We start from the raw sequence: 16,845 nt of genomic DNA on the forward strand, positions 1-16,845 counted from the left end.
ACTGAATGTGATACTCTGTCTGGTCCTGAGTTTGCTCTGAAACACAGATATCAGTGTAATGGAGTCACTACCCCGAGGAGATCATGCTGGGTGGCAACAAGAGACATGAGTATCAGGATGTGTCAGGACACAGTAAATCAGCTACCTCTGCTCAGGTGGAGGGACCAAATATCTAGGTTTGTCCCAAACTGAGGATGTTTACGGAATGTGTGTCATGGTATCAGAGAGGGAAATAGCAGCACATTTTCTGCCACTGAGGATGACTGATTTAGAGTCGCTCCATAAACAAAATGTTTGGCTCGTTGTCAAAAAAACCTTACACTATGAGGTCTTTGAGGTTGGGCACACCGATACTTTCTTGTACCTCAGTGTCCATAGAAGAGCCTGGCACCTTGTATAGAGTCAGAGGAAGGAGGGAAAGGAATAGCCTGAGGGCATGGAGGGAGGGGGTCAACTTTCTGCACTTCCAGCCCTGAGGTGGGGCACAGAGCAGGTTAAGGGGCAGTGGGAAGGGAGCTCTGCAAAGGATTGTGTTTTGAACACACTTAAAAGGAGGTGGGGGATGTGAAGCTCATGCAGAGAGCTGAGGCTCTGAACCCCACAGCTCTACTGAGGCACACAGCTCTATTCTCCAGGGCCACAGGATCCAGCTTAGGGAAAGTTCTGGGAGACAGCAAAGGTTTGGTTCTAAAAAAACACAGATAGATTCTAGAAACAGTCCAAATCCCTAAGTTCTGCTGAAAGGTCCAGAAATATGGACCCTGTGGATATGCTTTCCTTCACTGCAGTCCCTAAACCAGAAATAAATGATGGTTTTTAAAGATGTGTCTTTCCCCTGATATCAGATCCCAAAGGATCAGAAAGAGCAACACATTCTGACACGGGTTAATGAGTTCCCAAGTTGCTGCTCACTGTGACTATGGCACAGCAAAGTGCACTTCCTTGTCTATGACCCTGACTACATGAAGGTGATTCTGGGAAGAGTGAAATTCCATCTCAGAACTTTTAGGTCTTTTCTTCTAAGAACATGCCCTCTGTCTGTGAAAGTTCAGGGAAAAAAAGGCAATTCATTAATAAATGTCTAAATAAACTATGTGCTGTTCCCCCGGAATACACTTCGCATATGGGCATCAGCACTTACTTCATAGAGGACATTTACAACAGCTTGTGGGTCTGATTTTTTTTCTTTTTGGTCTTTTCTCCCCTTCTCTCTTGTCTATACTCAGTGGAGGAGATCTGTTAAGTACACTGGCCTGTATCCATGGAGGTGATCCGTTAGATATATTAGCCTGTATCTGAAAAGCAAACTTCATATCCAGTGACTTTTATTTGAAACCTCTAATTTCTCCCTGTTTAGGAGAGGTGTTACCAGAGAGGCCAATAGGGAAGACCTGCTTGGGAGGCCATCTGGGGAGGCTTCTTGTTGGAGAGGGCATTTGACATGAGCCTGGAAGGAGGATAAGTACCTGGCTGTGTGAAGAGTGTGGCACGTACATTGTGGGGAGAGGGACAAGTTCAAAGGCTCTAAAGTGGCACAAACCATGGTATCTCAAAAAGCAGCCCTATGATGAGACAGACACCTGAGATGAGGTTGTGAGGTCAGGGCAGGGTGGGTGTGCTCCATGACAGAATATCAGCAGAATGAAGAAAGAAAATAAATGAAAGCCCTTGTCTCCACGCTCAACATGCTGCTGGTGCTAAACTAAATAAATAAACTCAAGTAGTAGAAAATGAGGAGTTAGATTTGAGATGATGCCCTTGACTCTGACACTCAATTCTTTTGTGACTTTGAGAAGATCAATTAGCATTTTGGAGCATGAGTTCCCTTGTCTATAAAACAACATTAACAACACCTGGTAAACTGAGGCACGGTTATGTTTTGCAAAGTCTAAGCACTATGCAAATATAAAGGAGACATTTTTGAAGCTTCTCTGTGTGCCGGCACTGTGCAGGGTCCTGAGGTAAAGGAACCTCACTTTCTCAGACTCACCTCTGTCTGTCATACCAAGGAGAAGCAGAGGTACAGCAGGATGTCCCCAGCAAAAAAAAAAGAAAGAAAAGAAAAACAAAACCACAGAGTTCTGTGCCTTCCTTCAGTCAGGAAAAGCAGCAACCATTTAGGTTTCAAAGGTGAATGTCTAGAACATTCAGCCTTAGCAGATGAATAAATGTAAGTGAAAAATGTAAAATGGTATCAGTATCAAACTCAACTTTATGAAAATTCTGAAAGTAAGAAGGGCCTGGGGTAAACTTTGCACAGGAGTACCTGTTCCAAGCTGTCACCTCAGGATCCATGGCCTCTTCTCTAATTTCCCTTCACTTACAAACTGAAACAGAAAGCACCAAGAAATATTAAGTAATATTTTAAATATTTAAATATTTTAAATGTTAAGAAATATTTAAAAAGTGGCATCCAAGCCTGATGTGGTCTGAGGATGATGACCTAACCAGTACCAAGTTACTCACTCCCTCTTTCTCTTTTTTTTTTGTTTTTGAGAGAGAGAGAGAGAGAGAGAGAGAGAGAGAGAATTTTTAAAAAATATTTATTTTAGTTCTCGGCGGACACAACATCTTTGTTTGTATGTGGTGCTGAGGATCGAGCCCGGGCTGCACGCATGCCAGGCGAGCGTGCTACCGCTTGAGCCACATCCCCAGCCCCACTCCCTCTTTCACTCATCAAATCAGTAAGTATTAATTGGGCATCGTCAGTAGGTACAGTTCTCTGCCTCATGCTATGGGGAAAATTAGGAAACGCAATGTCTAGCAACCCTCCTCCAGGAGTCTTTGGTTGGGGGTGTACATATACAAAAGCTTGGAAATAATATTTACTGGTAAGAAATCTTGACATGCCAAACACAGTTCGACTAAACCATCGGCTCACACCACACACACAGCTCTGTGTTCTGCTCTTGTTACTGTTTTGGTACGCATTTCTCATATCCTGCTAAGTTCTCCAAAAGAATCGTTTCCATTGACTACAAGGATCTAGCCACACGGTTGGCCCTGTGTATAACAAAAGGAGCTTCCCTGGGTTTCATTTGTGCCAATATGTGGAGTAGATCATCTGTCATGTCTTCCTGCTACTTGGAAACACTGGATAAAACATGGTGGACAAGAAATGCTCCCTGTGATGTTGGGACATGCCATAGAACTGCACCTCCAGCTAATCATTAATTCACATTAGTGGTCAACAGCAATGTTTCTGGGTCTAGATGACCTGAGTTAGAATCCTGGCTGTGCTTCAGACCAGCTGGTTGAACCTGAGCAAGCAGCTAAACCCTTTCTTCCTTAGGTTTCTTCCTTAGGTTTCTTTAATCTATATTAAAGATTTTTTTGCTTTAAAAAAAAACTGTTTTGAGGGTAAAAGCAAGTAAAAGATTTGAGCATTGCCCTGAAAGAAAGCAGGTAAAGATTTGAGCATTGCCCTGAATATAGAGTGCTCACTACTCTAAAGAAGATCCAGGAATGGAAATTAACCTCAGAATGAAGAAAAAGTTGAGAGAAATGTGGTGTAAATAGTTACATGCTCCTCTGCCCTTGGGTTTGAGAGGACCCAGGATTAGAGGAGAATGAGAAGAACTCTGGCCCCTTCTTGATTAACGAATCACCCGTCATGGTGTCTGGCAATGAAGGAGGTGGTGGGAAAAAACATGTGAATGAGTGAAGGGGTCAGGCCAGAAGGAAACTTGCAGCCCCAGGAGAGCCAGCTTCCACAGAATTCTTTCTGAAGTATCATTTGTGTTTTACTCTCTGAATTCTGCATGTTTGGTTTGATTGGAGAATTAGGTGAAGTGAGAGTGAGGATCTTCAAGATGAACAATCCCTTCTCTTATTATCCATTGTGTGTTGGAGACTGACCTTTCACAGATCACCCTCCCCTCAGGTGGTCTCCTATTCCTTCCCACATCCCATTCTTTTTAGTGTTTTCCTCACCTGGTGGACATTTCATTGCTCCACGGCAGCTTTATCCCATTTTCCTATACTGATGTCATTTTCTACATTTACTCACAAGACAGCAAAGCTGAGAAATTTTCTTGAATTTGTTGAAAGATTGAAAGAAGGAGCTGCACTCAAGGATAATTGAGAAAAGGATTAATAGCCACCTTACAAAGAAGACACTGAACTCAGGGAGGATAAGTTGCTGGCTACATGAGTAATTAGGCGGCTCTAGGGTTACAGTGTCCTGAGTCCCACTCCAGTGCTCCATACAGAGCATGGTCAACCTGTATCATCGGAGCACAATGGACAGAGTGTGCCCAGAGAATATTTCTGGGGCCACTAGGACTCAGACATCGGAGTCCAACAATTTGGCTCAGATTTGGAGGTCATTAGGAAAGGATTCCAATCCCACCACCCACTTTCCCTGGACATTTTCCTCTGAATACCTCAATTTACCTCTTTGGATTAAAAAAATTTCATCACTAACATCATGGTGGTAGTTCATACAATCACACTTACTGAATGTTTAATGAACTAGCTATGAATTTTTTGAAGTCTGAGTTCATGTGTGTTCATCAAGCAGCTCTGCCCCCACTAACTAGAGTATTGCCTATTGCATAGTTAGTGCCCAACAAATATATGTAATCAATATGGAGAAGGGAAAATGGGTGTGTGCATGGCCATTGCCTTTGTCCGCTGATGAAGTTTTGACTTTACTGTTTCCCAAGGTGAAACTTTCAGGTTAATCAATTCTGTACTCTGAGATCAAGCCCTGCTCTCATACCTCACACTCCTCCATGTGGGTCGGGCAGTCCTCTCAGACTTAGGCAAGGCTGGTTAGGTGCCCTTAGTGGCAGTGAGGGGACAATGAGTAACCCAGAAGTTTCTGCAGCATAAGCATCTCTGCACTGGGCTCCAGTAAATTCCTTGGCAGCAAATATGGACTCCTCCAAGTGACAACCTGTTTGGCTTGCTTCTGCTGTTGTTTAATGCAGCCCAGTTCCTCCCGTGCAGGCAATGGCTGCTCAAAGCCCTCTAGTGGTTTCCATCCCCACTCTCTCATGGGTTCTTTGGCCACAAGGTAGGCAGTAATGGAAAGGGGAGTAGGGAGGGAGGTCATAGCCCAAAGACTGGCCAGGTAGTCCACAGGACAAAGCCTCTTGCATGCACTAGGCATCTGAGGACTCCCACATTACCTTTCACTCCTTCAAAAGAAGCCTGTCCTGCTGTTACCTCTGTTGATCACTCTGTCACCATGCAGATCTGACATCTGTCCTGACAAGCAGGCATTTAAGAGGACTATTGTTTGTTTTTCATGAGTCTTCTCCATTCAATGCTAAGCCCACCTAGACCCCTCCACTTCAGAACCAGCCTTCTACATGCTTCCCTGCTCCAGTCACTGAATGTGATACTCTGTCTGGTCCTGAGTTTGCTCTGAAACACAGATATCAGTGTAATGGAGTCACTACCCCGAGGAGATCATGCTGGGTGGCAACAAGAGACATGAGTATCAGGATGTGTCAGGACACAGTAAATCAGCTACCTCTGCTCAGGTGGAGGGACCAAATATCTAGGTTTGTCCCAAACTGAGGATGTTTACGGAATGTGTGTCATGGTATCAGAGAGGGAAATAGCAGCACATTTTCTGCCACTGAGGATGACTGATTTAGAGTCGCTCCATAAACAAAATGTTTGGCTCGTTGTCAAAAAAACCTTACACTATGAGGTCTTTGAGGTTGGGCACACCGATACTTTCTTGTACCTCAGTGTCCATAGAAGAGCCTGGCACCTTGTATAGAGTCAGAGGAAGGAGGGAAAGGAATAGCCTGAGGGCATGGAGGGAGGGGGTCAACTTTCTGCACTTCCAGCCCTGAGGTGGGGCACAGAGCAGGTTAAGGGGCAGTGGGAAGGGAGCTCTGCAAAGGATTGTGTTTTGAACACACTTAAAAGGAGGTGGGGGATGTGAAGCTCATGCAGAGAGCTGAGGCTCTGAACCCCACAGCTCTACTGAGGCACACAGCTCTATTCTCCAGGGCCACAGGATCCAGCTTAGGGAAAGTTCTGGGAGACAGCAAAGGTTTGGTTCTAAAAAAACACAGATAGATTCTAGAAACAGTCCAAATCCCTAAGTTCTGCTGAAAGGTCCAGAAATATGGACCCTGTGGATATGCTTTCCTTCACTGCAGTCCCTAAACCAGAAATAAATGATGGTTTTTAAAGATGTGTCTTTCCCCTGATATCAGATCCCAAAGGATCAGAAAGAGCAACACATTCTGACACGGGTTAATGAGTCCCCAAGTTGCTGCTCACTGTGACTATGGCACAGCAAAGTGCACTTCCTTGTCTATGACCCTGACTACATGAAGGTGATTCTGGGAAGAGTGAAATTCCATCTCAGAACTTTTAGTTCTTTTCTTCTAAGAACATGCCCTCTGTCTGTGAAAGTTCAGGGAAAAAAAGGCAATTCATTAATAAATGTCTAAATAAACTATGTGCTGTTCCCCCGGAATACACTTCGCATATGGGCATCAGCACTTACTTCATAGAGGACATTTACAACAGCTTGTGGGTCTGATTTTTTTTCTTTTTGGTCTTTTCTCCCCTTCTCTCTTGTCTATACTCAGTGGAGGAGATCTGTTAAGTACACTGGCCTGTATCCATGGAGGTGATCCGTTAGATATATTAGCCTGTATCTGAAAAGCAAACTTCATATCCAGTGACTTTTATTTGAAACCTCTAATTTCTCCCTGTTTAGGTAATGGGCTAACTAAGCCACCACTCATTGTGAAAACATGCCAAGGCTCAGTCATATTCTTTGGCGTTGAGAATGTGGCCTATGTTCCTTGCCACCTCCTCACTGCAGTCTTGCTATTCCATGGAGCCTGTCTTTCTGAGCCCTTTGACTGTCCTAGAAGAGACAGAATGGGATGGGAGACTGTGGGAGATGACATAGGACAAAATGCCAACTGACAGTCATCAGGAACTCATAACATTCCATGGCCTCAACCACAGTTGCCCTGGGTCTTTATTATTTGTCTCCTTCTTGCAACTAATCCCATTACTTACTTTTCAGGTCTAAAAGCTCATAGTATGTACAGACTGTGGCTCCCTGGATTGGTATGTACATCTGAAAGTAGGCACTCTGAAATTAGGGTTGGCAAAATCTCTCTTTGGGGGCTGGGGTGGTGGCTCAGTGGTAGAGTGCATGCCTACCATGTGTGAGGCACTAGGTTCAATTCTCAGCACCACATATAAATAAATAAAATAAAGGTCCATTGACAATTAAAAATATATATTTTTAAAAAATCTCTCTCTGACTCACAGAGAACAAGATTTGATGGGTCACTACCGTGACTGCCCCTAAATGAAGCCTCATTTCCTACCTTCTATCCAGAACCCCACCCCTTCTGCAAGCTGTTGTGAGCCCTCCTGAGGCTCACTCCTTCCACATCTCCTTCTAGTTACCTCCAAACAGTCTCAGCCTGACACGGACTTGGGTACCTCTTTCTCCTGCCCACAAATCCTTTCTACATCTCCTTTGCAGCTGTCACAACCATATCAGATACACCAGCCCAACTAGGAAATCCATATTCCTGAAAAGAGTCAGTCATTACTGTCTTTGTCCAAACATGTTCTGCCCTCTAGGTTCTCTCCCCCAAGAGTTCCACTACTTGTCTGTCTTAAATTGTCCCCACTTTCCATCTCTCATTGCCCACTCACTTATGTACACAACCATGTATGACCCAGGGTACAGTTTGCTCCTGTTGAATGAGCAGATGTGGTTTCAGAACTGGTGGATGTTGACCCCAGCCTTCCACTATGACAACCTGAAGCCCTACGAGGGAATCATGGCTGACTCTGTCAGAGTGATGCTGGAGAGTCTCTCTTTCACTTCCACTGACTCACTGTTTTAGTCAGTTTTTTTTCTTTTTTCTACTACAACTAGCAGACCCAACCAGCACAATTATAGAGATGGAAAAGTTTATTTAGGGATTCACAATTTCAGAGGTCTCAGTACATAGACCGCAGGCTCCATTCCTTGGAGCTAAAGGTGAGACAGGACATCATGGGAAGAGTGTGCCAGAGGGAAGCAGCTCACATGATGATCAGAAAGTAGAGGCTTCACTCTCTACATACAAAATATACACATCCCAAAGCCCCAAAGCCATACCCCGATGACTCATCTCTTCCAGTCATACCCTACCTGCCTTCAGTTTCCTCTCAGTTAATCCCTCAGGGGATTAAATCATTGACTGGGTTAAGACTTTCACCATCCAATCATTACTCCTCTGAACCTTCTTGCATTGTCTTACATGTGAGCTTTTGGGGGACACCTTATATCCAAACCATAATACTCACTCGAGGCTCACATTCAGTTCCCACTCTCTAATAGCTATCAGAAATAGTCACATGGAATGACAATCTCAGGCCATTACTGGAAGAATCAGTTCTTCAAATGTAGATGGGACAGAGTCGACCAAGGCATCAGAATAGAGTCACACGCTGCTTATGGTCCAGGCATCATTATGAATACAGGACCCACCTCCCATTTTCCAAGTTGTCAGCACAGTAGACTTGGGGATTAGTTGATTAGGCCAAGCAGCAGAGGTATCTGACCCTGAGTGGCCTAGGCAATGGCATCTTCATAGGAGGTGCACCTCCCAATATATAATTCATTCAGGGTGAAGTCCAGGGCTTCTACATGGACTTGAGTGACCCATGTATTGATATGGACACCAGGTCCACATCTCACAGTAAACGTGCCATCATCTTATCAGAACTCGAATTGATGACCTTACAAGAACTTTTCATGAGGGATAATGAATTGATGTGTTTTAACTCTGTGACTCTGTGACTAATGTACCCTGTATGCTCATTTTGCTTGACAGCATCTTGTCCTCATATTTTGTACTCTACCAGTTTTTCAAGTCTAGCTCATGTGTTAGAAACCTGAAAGGTGGCCCAGCAGCTTTTTCATAAACTGAATTGTCATAACTAATTCCCTAAAATTCTAAATTTAAGAAGTTATTAGGTAAAAATATTTAATTTTATAATAAAAATTTCTGAGTAATAGCCATCAGAATACAAACATTTGCTTCCTTTCTTAATTTGCCAAAATGCATGTGACCCACAGGCCTCATGGAGGAACCAAGAAGGGCAGTGTTTGCTCCCCTCCTCAGGACAAATGGGAGCAGCTTATTGGGCAGAACTCCATTCTGGAGATCTTTGAGCATGTGTCCCTGATGGCCCTGGAAACCATCATGAAGTGTGCCTTGGAGAGGTCAGTGCCAAACACTCAATGATGAGGTCATTATTCTTAATAACTGATGTATTTTACCTGAGAGGTAAGTGGGGCATCTTGGATGCTCATTACTACAGAAAGCAATTCTAACCCTGGTCCCAGGCCAAACTCTAATTCCTGACCAGACCCAACCATGCCAAGATGCAGATGCCTCTCACAGGGTAGAAGCCTGGTTGCTCACGCTATCTTCTTAAGGCCTAATGCTCACAAGAGATGTAACACAGACATAAAATGTACCTCAGGGTTAATATCCCCATCACCAAGGGAGTCTCTACATAGAACCTAGAGTCTCTACATTCAACCTTATATAAAAACACATAAGCTAGAAGCTATACTTCTAGCTTATGTGTTTTCATAGCTCAGTCCGCCCCATCAGGAATTCCCTTCCTACATTCAGACTATTGCAGATCTGAACTACATTGTTTTTCTTTCTTGTGTGAGGAATGTCTTCTACCAGAATGACACCTTCTACAGGCTGACCTCTGATGGTCACTTGTTCCACCATGCCTGCCAGCTTGCTTATGACCATACAGGTTCTGTCTCTAATCCTGTCTCCTTTCCTTTACTAGGTTCAGTCTAAGAGATAGGGCCATGGCCCCTGAGACAGAGGCAGGGCACCTGATAACAATGGAAAGAAACTAGGACACCCTCATGCTGGACACTATCTTACTGAAAGTGTTGGGAGCTGAGATGTTAGTGTGTCAGGTACAGCCCAATACCAGTATCATCACATTAGCAGGGTTGAATGAGACCTATCCCACCAGCATTCAACAGGGACTCCAGTGACCAGACTCCTACACACCCACTCACCGGTGCATCCTGAGCTCTACAGGGCACCCAGATTGTCACAGCGGTACAATGGCTTATTATGGGTTGCTGTAGCTGTGTGTTCTGCCTGGTAACTCCTGTCCTGGGAAAGATCAAGTGATCAGGCAGAGGAAAGCTCAACTGAAGGATGAGGGAGAGCTGGAGAAGATCAAGAAGAAGAGGCACTTGGATTTCCTGGACATCCTCCTGTTTGCCAGAGTAAGTGTGTGGGAAGAAGCCTGAGGTTTTGCCCAGGAGCAGAGGGAGGGACAAACCCTGCCTTCTCATCCATGGCCTCCCCAGATGGAGAAGGGGAGCAGCCTGTCTGATGAGGACCTGCGTGCCGAGGTGGACACCTTCATGTTTGAAGGCCATGACACCACAGCCAGTGGTATCTGCTGGATCTTCTATGCTCTGGCCACACACCCTGAGCATCAGAAGAAGTGCAGGGAGGAGGTCCAGAGCCTCCTGGGGGATGGAGCCTCCATCACCTGGTGAGTGAGAGCTCAAGAGGTGGGAGAGCCCTGCCTCTGGTAGGGACAAGGTGCTGGTCTTCCTGGGCCCTGCCTGCCCCTCAGGATGGCCTTTACTTCAGGGACCACCTGGACCAGACACCCTACACCACCATGAGCACCAAGGAGGCCCTGAGGCTCTATCCACCAGTATCAGGTGTGAGCAGAGATCTCAGCAAACCTATCACTTTCCCTGATGGACATTCCTTACCCAAAGGTATGAGCTTTCTATACTTCCCTAATCACTTCCCAGGGAAATGACAGTTCAGAAATTCACCTGTTTTAGCTTTTGTGAACTTCTCTCAGTTTCCCTTTCCTCCTCTATAGAAAGCAGAGTTACTCTGAAATTTAGATGAGTCTTATGAAATGCTGGACATGGGGCTTAAAATCAGAAAAATCTAAATTAAAAAAATGCCAACTTCTAGATTAAATGTCAGCCTCCAAATATTATCCTTGTATTTACTTGAGAAGAGCTGGGCAGAGATAGAGAATCATACAGGGTTGAAGAGGTGTGTTTGTGTATGCATATTGGCATATGCATGTTTTTAATGTCAAGGCAATGAAGGGGATCTTGAAAACCCACGTTACAGGTCAGAAATTGTTCAGAATCTAAAGAACATTCAGGGTAATAGAGGATAGAAGCTGTATTCTTCCCTGTTAGGAAGCCACACATTGGCTCACCCAGCATTGAGTCTGAACCTTGCTCTGCCACATGCCAGCAGTGTGAATGTGGAAAAGATAATCAACCTCACTGAAACCCCAGTATGTCTTATGAAAATGGGTGTAGACCAGTATATTCTGTAGGGTGCTCATGAGGGTTGGGTGAGATGGTGTCTATTCTCCACTGTTTCATGGAAGGTATTGGATGGCTGTGGGTTGTCACTTCATTTAGTGTAAGCAGTGAGTCTTCCATATTTTCTTGCTCTCATTTTTAGGCTCACAGTTTTCTATTTCTCACCTTTGCTCAGGTGCTTTACCATGGCAACACTACCTTTGTGCACTAAAATCATCCTGCTCAAAGTGATGGTTCCTGGTACCTAGGGAATTTGTTCATGCATGTTTCCTGGTGTTTGAGGGACCAGAGCTCTAGCCCACTGTCATAACTTTTCTTTCCTCTTAATTGTCTCACAGTGATTATGGTCACACTCTCCATTTATTGCCTTCACAACATCCCGAAGGTGTGGCCAAACCCAGAGGTATGAGTCCCTGTGGGGAGGGAAGGGGACCATCTCTCAGGACCAACACCTCCTCCTGTTTCCACCTCTAAGCCCCCCCTGGCAGGTGGGGGCTTAATCCTGACTTGCCTGGCCCTGCTGCTCTCTCTGCAGGTGTTTGATCCTTTTCGATTTGCACCTGGATCTTCTCGACACAGCCACTCCTTCCTGCCCTTCTCAGGAGGATCAAGGTGAGATGTCCTCTGAATGGCAATGGGGTATGGAGAACAGGGAATCTCTGTCACACACTCAGTATTTGTGGTCCCCTAGTTTTCTATGTGGCTTCGTCATGGAGGCTCTTGCTTGTTGATTTTTGTGGGTAGAAGGTGTTGTGCATTTGTGTCTGTGCCCCAAAGACAGGACACACTGTGGAGTGTTTGCCCCTCTTCACCTTTTTCAATGGCCAGTCTTTGGTGAATAAAACACCAAAATACATGGAAGTTTGAAACACAAGTATCATCGTTTCTTGGTCTTTATTCATTTTGGAGTATGAATTTTTAGGTTTTTGTCCACAAACTACCCTTCAGGTGTTTTCTTCAATTCTCAGGTATTTTAAGAGGTGGATTCCTCTTTCTTCCATATTTTCAATGGACTCAAGTCACCTTTTCTACTTAATTCCTCAGTGGCCACTGTGATGAATCTTGAAATGTTTTCATATATTTAATATTACACCTTGTTGTTCTTACTGTAAAGCCGTCCGTGTAGAGTTTGCAGCCTGTTGTACAGGGGTGGACCCCAGTGAGTGTGATTTCTTGCAATTTTGGCTTCTGCCCTCCAATTTTTGGTCTCATTTTAACATTCACAATGGGTGTCCATGTTCCCAGTCAGCAAAATTCTACATTTGGAGAGATATCTCTACCCATAGTTCCATGGTATAGGATGAAAAAACTAAATGCCTCAGAGAAAATTCACTATTAAGTGGACACAGAGCACACACTGTCTTCTACACTCACAAACTCACTTGAAGTAGCTGTTGAGCTGGAGAGCCCCACACCATAGGGGCTGCTGTGAAAGCCAAGCAAGGCTACAGGAATCGACCTGTGAAATACACATTGACATAAACCTACTAAATGATTAGTAGGAAGGTTTTTCTGAGCCAAAAATTCTGTGAATTTTACAATGCTAAATATACTTTAACACACTGGCATTAAATAAAATTATCCATGGAGAAATCATATTTCTCAGATTAAATTTATCCTGGAATTGATATCTTCCATTAGATACTAGCTACAAATCATGGCACTGACATTGTAGGGCAGGACAGTATTAAGTAGCTCAATTTTTAGGTAGAAAAGTTTACATTCTGTGCTGCATTGCATTTCACTTTATTTTTGTAGTTCAACATATTTAAGTCAAATACAAAAGTACTGAAAAATATGTTTCTCTGTGCCAAGTCCTGTGCTCTGAGGCAGGCTGTTGCTCTTGGTTCAGTGAGAACAGAGAGCTATTGTTCAGAATCAGACACCTACAATTGAGATAGACATCATTATTTCCATAATTTTTTCACTTTCTCACACTCATTGCACACTGATGTAAGTTTCTTTGTCCCTGGTACTGTTGGAGGCCATAGGTTGTGGTAGCTACTTGAATAAAACAGTGATGGTAGCTTGGGGGCTTGGGAGAGAGAGGGACAGCCAGCAGAGAGTTAAGATTCATTGTAGCCATTGTCCTGAGCCTTGAGGATGTTCAGGCAGAGTAGAAGGAGGACATCCTCAGCAACCTCAAGAATATGAGCGGAAGCAGGAAGTGGGGCTGGACAGGTGAGAGGTGGGTGAGGCAGTAGCCCACAGAGGGTGTGCAGGGAGGTGAGGCCTTGGGTACTGCCCTTACTGGTGGAGGGCATGGGAGTAAGGAGGGAGGGGAGTCAGGGAGACCAGTGAAGCCTGGAAGAAGAGACTGAAGATGGCAAGAGGGATATCTCTGGAGTAGAAGTCTAGAGATGCTGGTGGACCAAGGGTGTGAGGGGAGGCTGAAGCCTGACCACTGGGTGGGAGGCAGATGGGGTCAGAGCTTACAGATCCCCAGCACAATGTCCTAATCAGGAGATGACACTGACATCTGATTCTGCCATTAGAATATTTTGTTGCCATAGATGTGATCCCAGGGAGTGTGGTCCACACATTTCCATGTGACCCAGACCAATTATAGCCACACCAATGAGCCAGAAACCATTAGTAGAGAGACTAAACTAGCCAATGATTATTCTTAAAATGAAAAGTGTTACTAGACCTGATTGTTCAGTGTGCAAGCCTTATCTTAGCAGAGATTTCATGTCTATAAATATAAAAGCAGAATAATAGCTACCCATGGAAGAGTAGGGGCCTTGTCAAAGGGCAGGAGAGTGTGAATCCAGGCAAGAAGAAGAGCTGTATGCCACCTCTAATTAAAGGAGGTTTCTGAATGCTTGGTTCTTATCAGGAGCTCAGGGCTCAACGCCTCTCCAGCTCAGAGTGGGGCACAAGACCACTTTCTTTGTCCCTGCCTGGTTCAGGAACTGCATTGGGAAACAATTTGCCATGAATGAGCTGAAAGTGGTGGTGGCCCTGACTCTACTTCATTTTGAGCTCCTGCCAGATCCCACCAGGATTCCTGTCCCAATGGCACTCCCTGTGACGAAGTGCAAGAATGGAATCTACCTGCGTCTCAGAAAACTCTAATAATTCTGTGGGTCAGCTGCTTGACATTTTGTGATTCTGTCACCTGTTCTTGTACACCTTCCGTTGCCCCAAAACTGCTTTTAATCTTTTTCACTTGCCCTCCTTCCCATCTGCCTGCTCTAAGAAGAAACTACAGAGGTCAGGCTGAACATGAAGTGCCTGGTCCAAGGATGAAGCAAGGAGAGTGGGATGGGTGTGTCCTGGAAAGGCTGAATGGCAGTCTTGTGGCATCAGGTGGGACAGAAGGGCTCATTCTGGCCATGCTCAGAGAGTAGAGGACAAAGGGGAGCTAATTACCATTATGACACTCAGTCCCGTGGAAGTAGGAGGAGCTGCACAGGAGAGCAAGTGTCAATGTCTTAGTCCCAGAGGTGGAGACCTGACCCTGACCCAAGAGCAGGAGAAGGTGGGCAAGAGGGAGAAATCTAAATGCCCACATGTAATGAGCGACTTGGGTTCCTACCTCTTCCATACACATAAAATAACCAAAATGGATCGGAGAGTTAAGAGAGCCCACAGAAAGGCAGAAAATGTTTTTAAATTAAGTGACAACATATATATGTAATATGCATATTCTTTATATTCAATATATATATATTTTAATAGAAACAAAACTAGAAAAAGTAGATTAGAGATTATGAAGAATTGGGAAAGGGGGAGTGGGCGGTATTGCTTCATGGTTACAATATTTCTGTTTGAGGTGATGAAAAGGTTTTGAAATAGTGGTGATGGCTGCAAAACATAATGTAATTAATTCCTGTAAATTGTAGAATTTGAATTGATCAAATTGTCCAGTTTATGTTCTATATATTTTACTCTTCTTTTTTTATTGGTTCTTTTCAGTTATACATGACAATAGAATTCATTTTGATATAATTATAAAAGCATGGAATATAATTTGTTCTAATTCAGTTCCCAGTGCTTTCCCTTCCCCTTCCTTCTGCCCACCCCTGTTTTCTTCCCTCTGCTTTACTGATCTTTCTTCTATTAACTTATAGGTTTTGTTTAAATTAGTGTCTGTAGGAAACACACAATGGTGAGATTGACTGTGGTGTATTCATATATGTCCATAGGGATGTTAGGTCAGATTTATTCTACTGTCTTTCCCTATCCCATATTACCTCCCTTCCATCCATTTCCCTTTGTCTACTCCACTGATCTTTCTTCTACTCTTTTTTAATTCTCCCTCCTTATTTGAATTTGCTTCTGCATATTAAAGAAAACATTCAAGGCTAGGACTGTGGTTCAGTGGTACAGTGCTCTACTGGCATGTGTAAGACACTGGTTTTGATTCTTAGCACCACATAAAAATAAAATAAAGATATTGTGTCCACCTACAACTGAAAAGTAAATAAATAAAACATTCACCTTTGACATTTGGGATTGTCTTATTTCACTTAGCATGATAGTCTCCAGTTCTATCCATTTATCATAAAGTCATTATTATTTATGGCTGAGTAATACTCCATTGTGTATATATACCACATTTCCTTTAAGTATTCATTTGTTGAAGGGCACCTATGTTGGTTCCACAGCTTGACTATTGTGAATTGTGCTGCTATAAACATTGACATGATGGTATCACTGTAATATGCTGATTATAAATCCTTCAGATATATACCAAACACTGGGATAGCTGAGTCAAATGGTGGTTCCATTCCTTGTTTTTTGAGGAATCTCCATATTGCTTTCCAGAGTAGTTGTACCAATTTGCAGTCCCACCAACAATGTATGAATATACCCTTTCCCCTTTCCCACATCCTTACCAACATTTACTGTTATTTATATTCTTGACAATTGCCTTTCTGACTGGAGTGAGATAAAAACCTCAATGTAGTTTTAATTTGCATTTCTCTAATTGCTACTGATAAATACTTTTTATGTATTTGTTGACAATTTGTATTATTTTTTGAAAAGTGTTAGTTCCTTTGCCCACTTATTTATTGGTTTTTTTTTTGGTGTTAAGTATTTTTAATTCTTTGTATATCCTAGGTATTAATGTCCTATCTGAGTATCAGGTGGCAAAGATCTCCCATTATGCAGTATCTCTCTTATGCTTTATTCTTTCCTTTGCTGTGCAGAAGCTTTTTAATTATTGCCTGTTTGTTGATTTTTTCATCTTACTTCTTGCACTTTAGGAGTCTTGTTAAGGAACATTTTCTGAGTCAACATGCTGGAGTGTTGGGCCTATATTTTCTCCAAACAGATGCAGAGTTTCTGGTCTAACGTGTAAGTCTTTGATCCATGTTGAGTTGAGTTTTGTGCAGGGTGAGAGATAGGGGTTAAGTTTCATTCTACTACATATGGATTTTTAGTTTTCCCAGCATCATTTGTTGAAGAGGCTATCTTTTCTCCAATGTATGTTTTGGCACCTTTGTGGGTTTGTCTTTGTGTTCTATTCTGTTCCATTGGCC

At 43.5% G+C, this 16,845-nt stretch overlaps 1 pseudogene; it reads left to right on the plus strand.

Annotated features, from left to right (window-relative positions):
- Nucleotides 1–923: 923 nt before the first annotated feature.
- On the plus strand, nt 924–14,431 carry LOC143642006 (cytochrome P450 4A11-like; annotated as a pseudogene).
- The last annotated feature ends 2,414 nt before the right edge of the window (nt 14,432–16,845 follow it).

The sequence above is a fragment of the Callospermophilus lateralis genome, chromosome 7 (genome assembly GCF_048772815.1).
Source record: "Callospermophilus lateralis isolate mCalLat2 chromosome 7, mCalLat2.hap1, whole genome shotgun sequence".
Lineage (NCBI taxonomy): Eukaryota > Metazoa > Chordata > Mammalia > Rodentia > Sciuridae > Callospermophilus > Callospermophilus lateralis.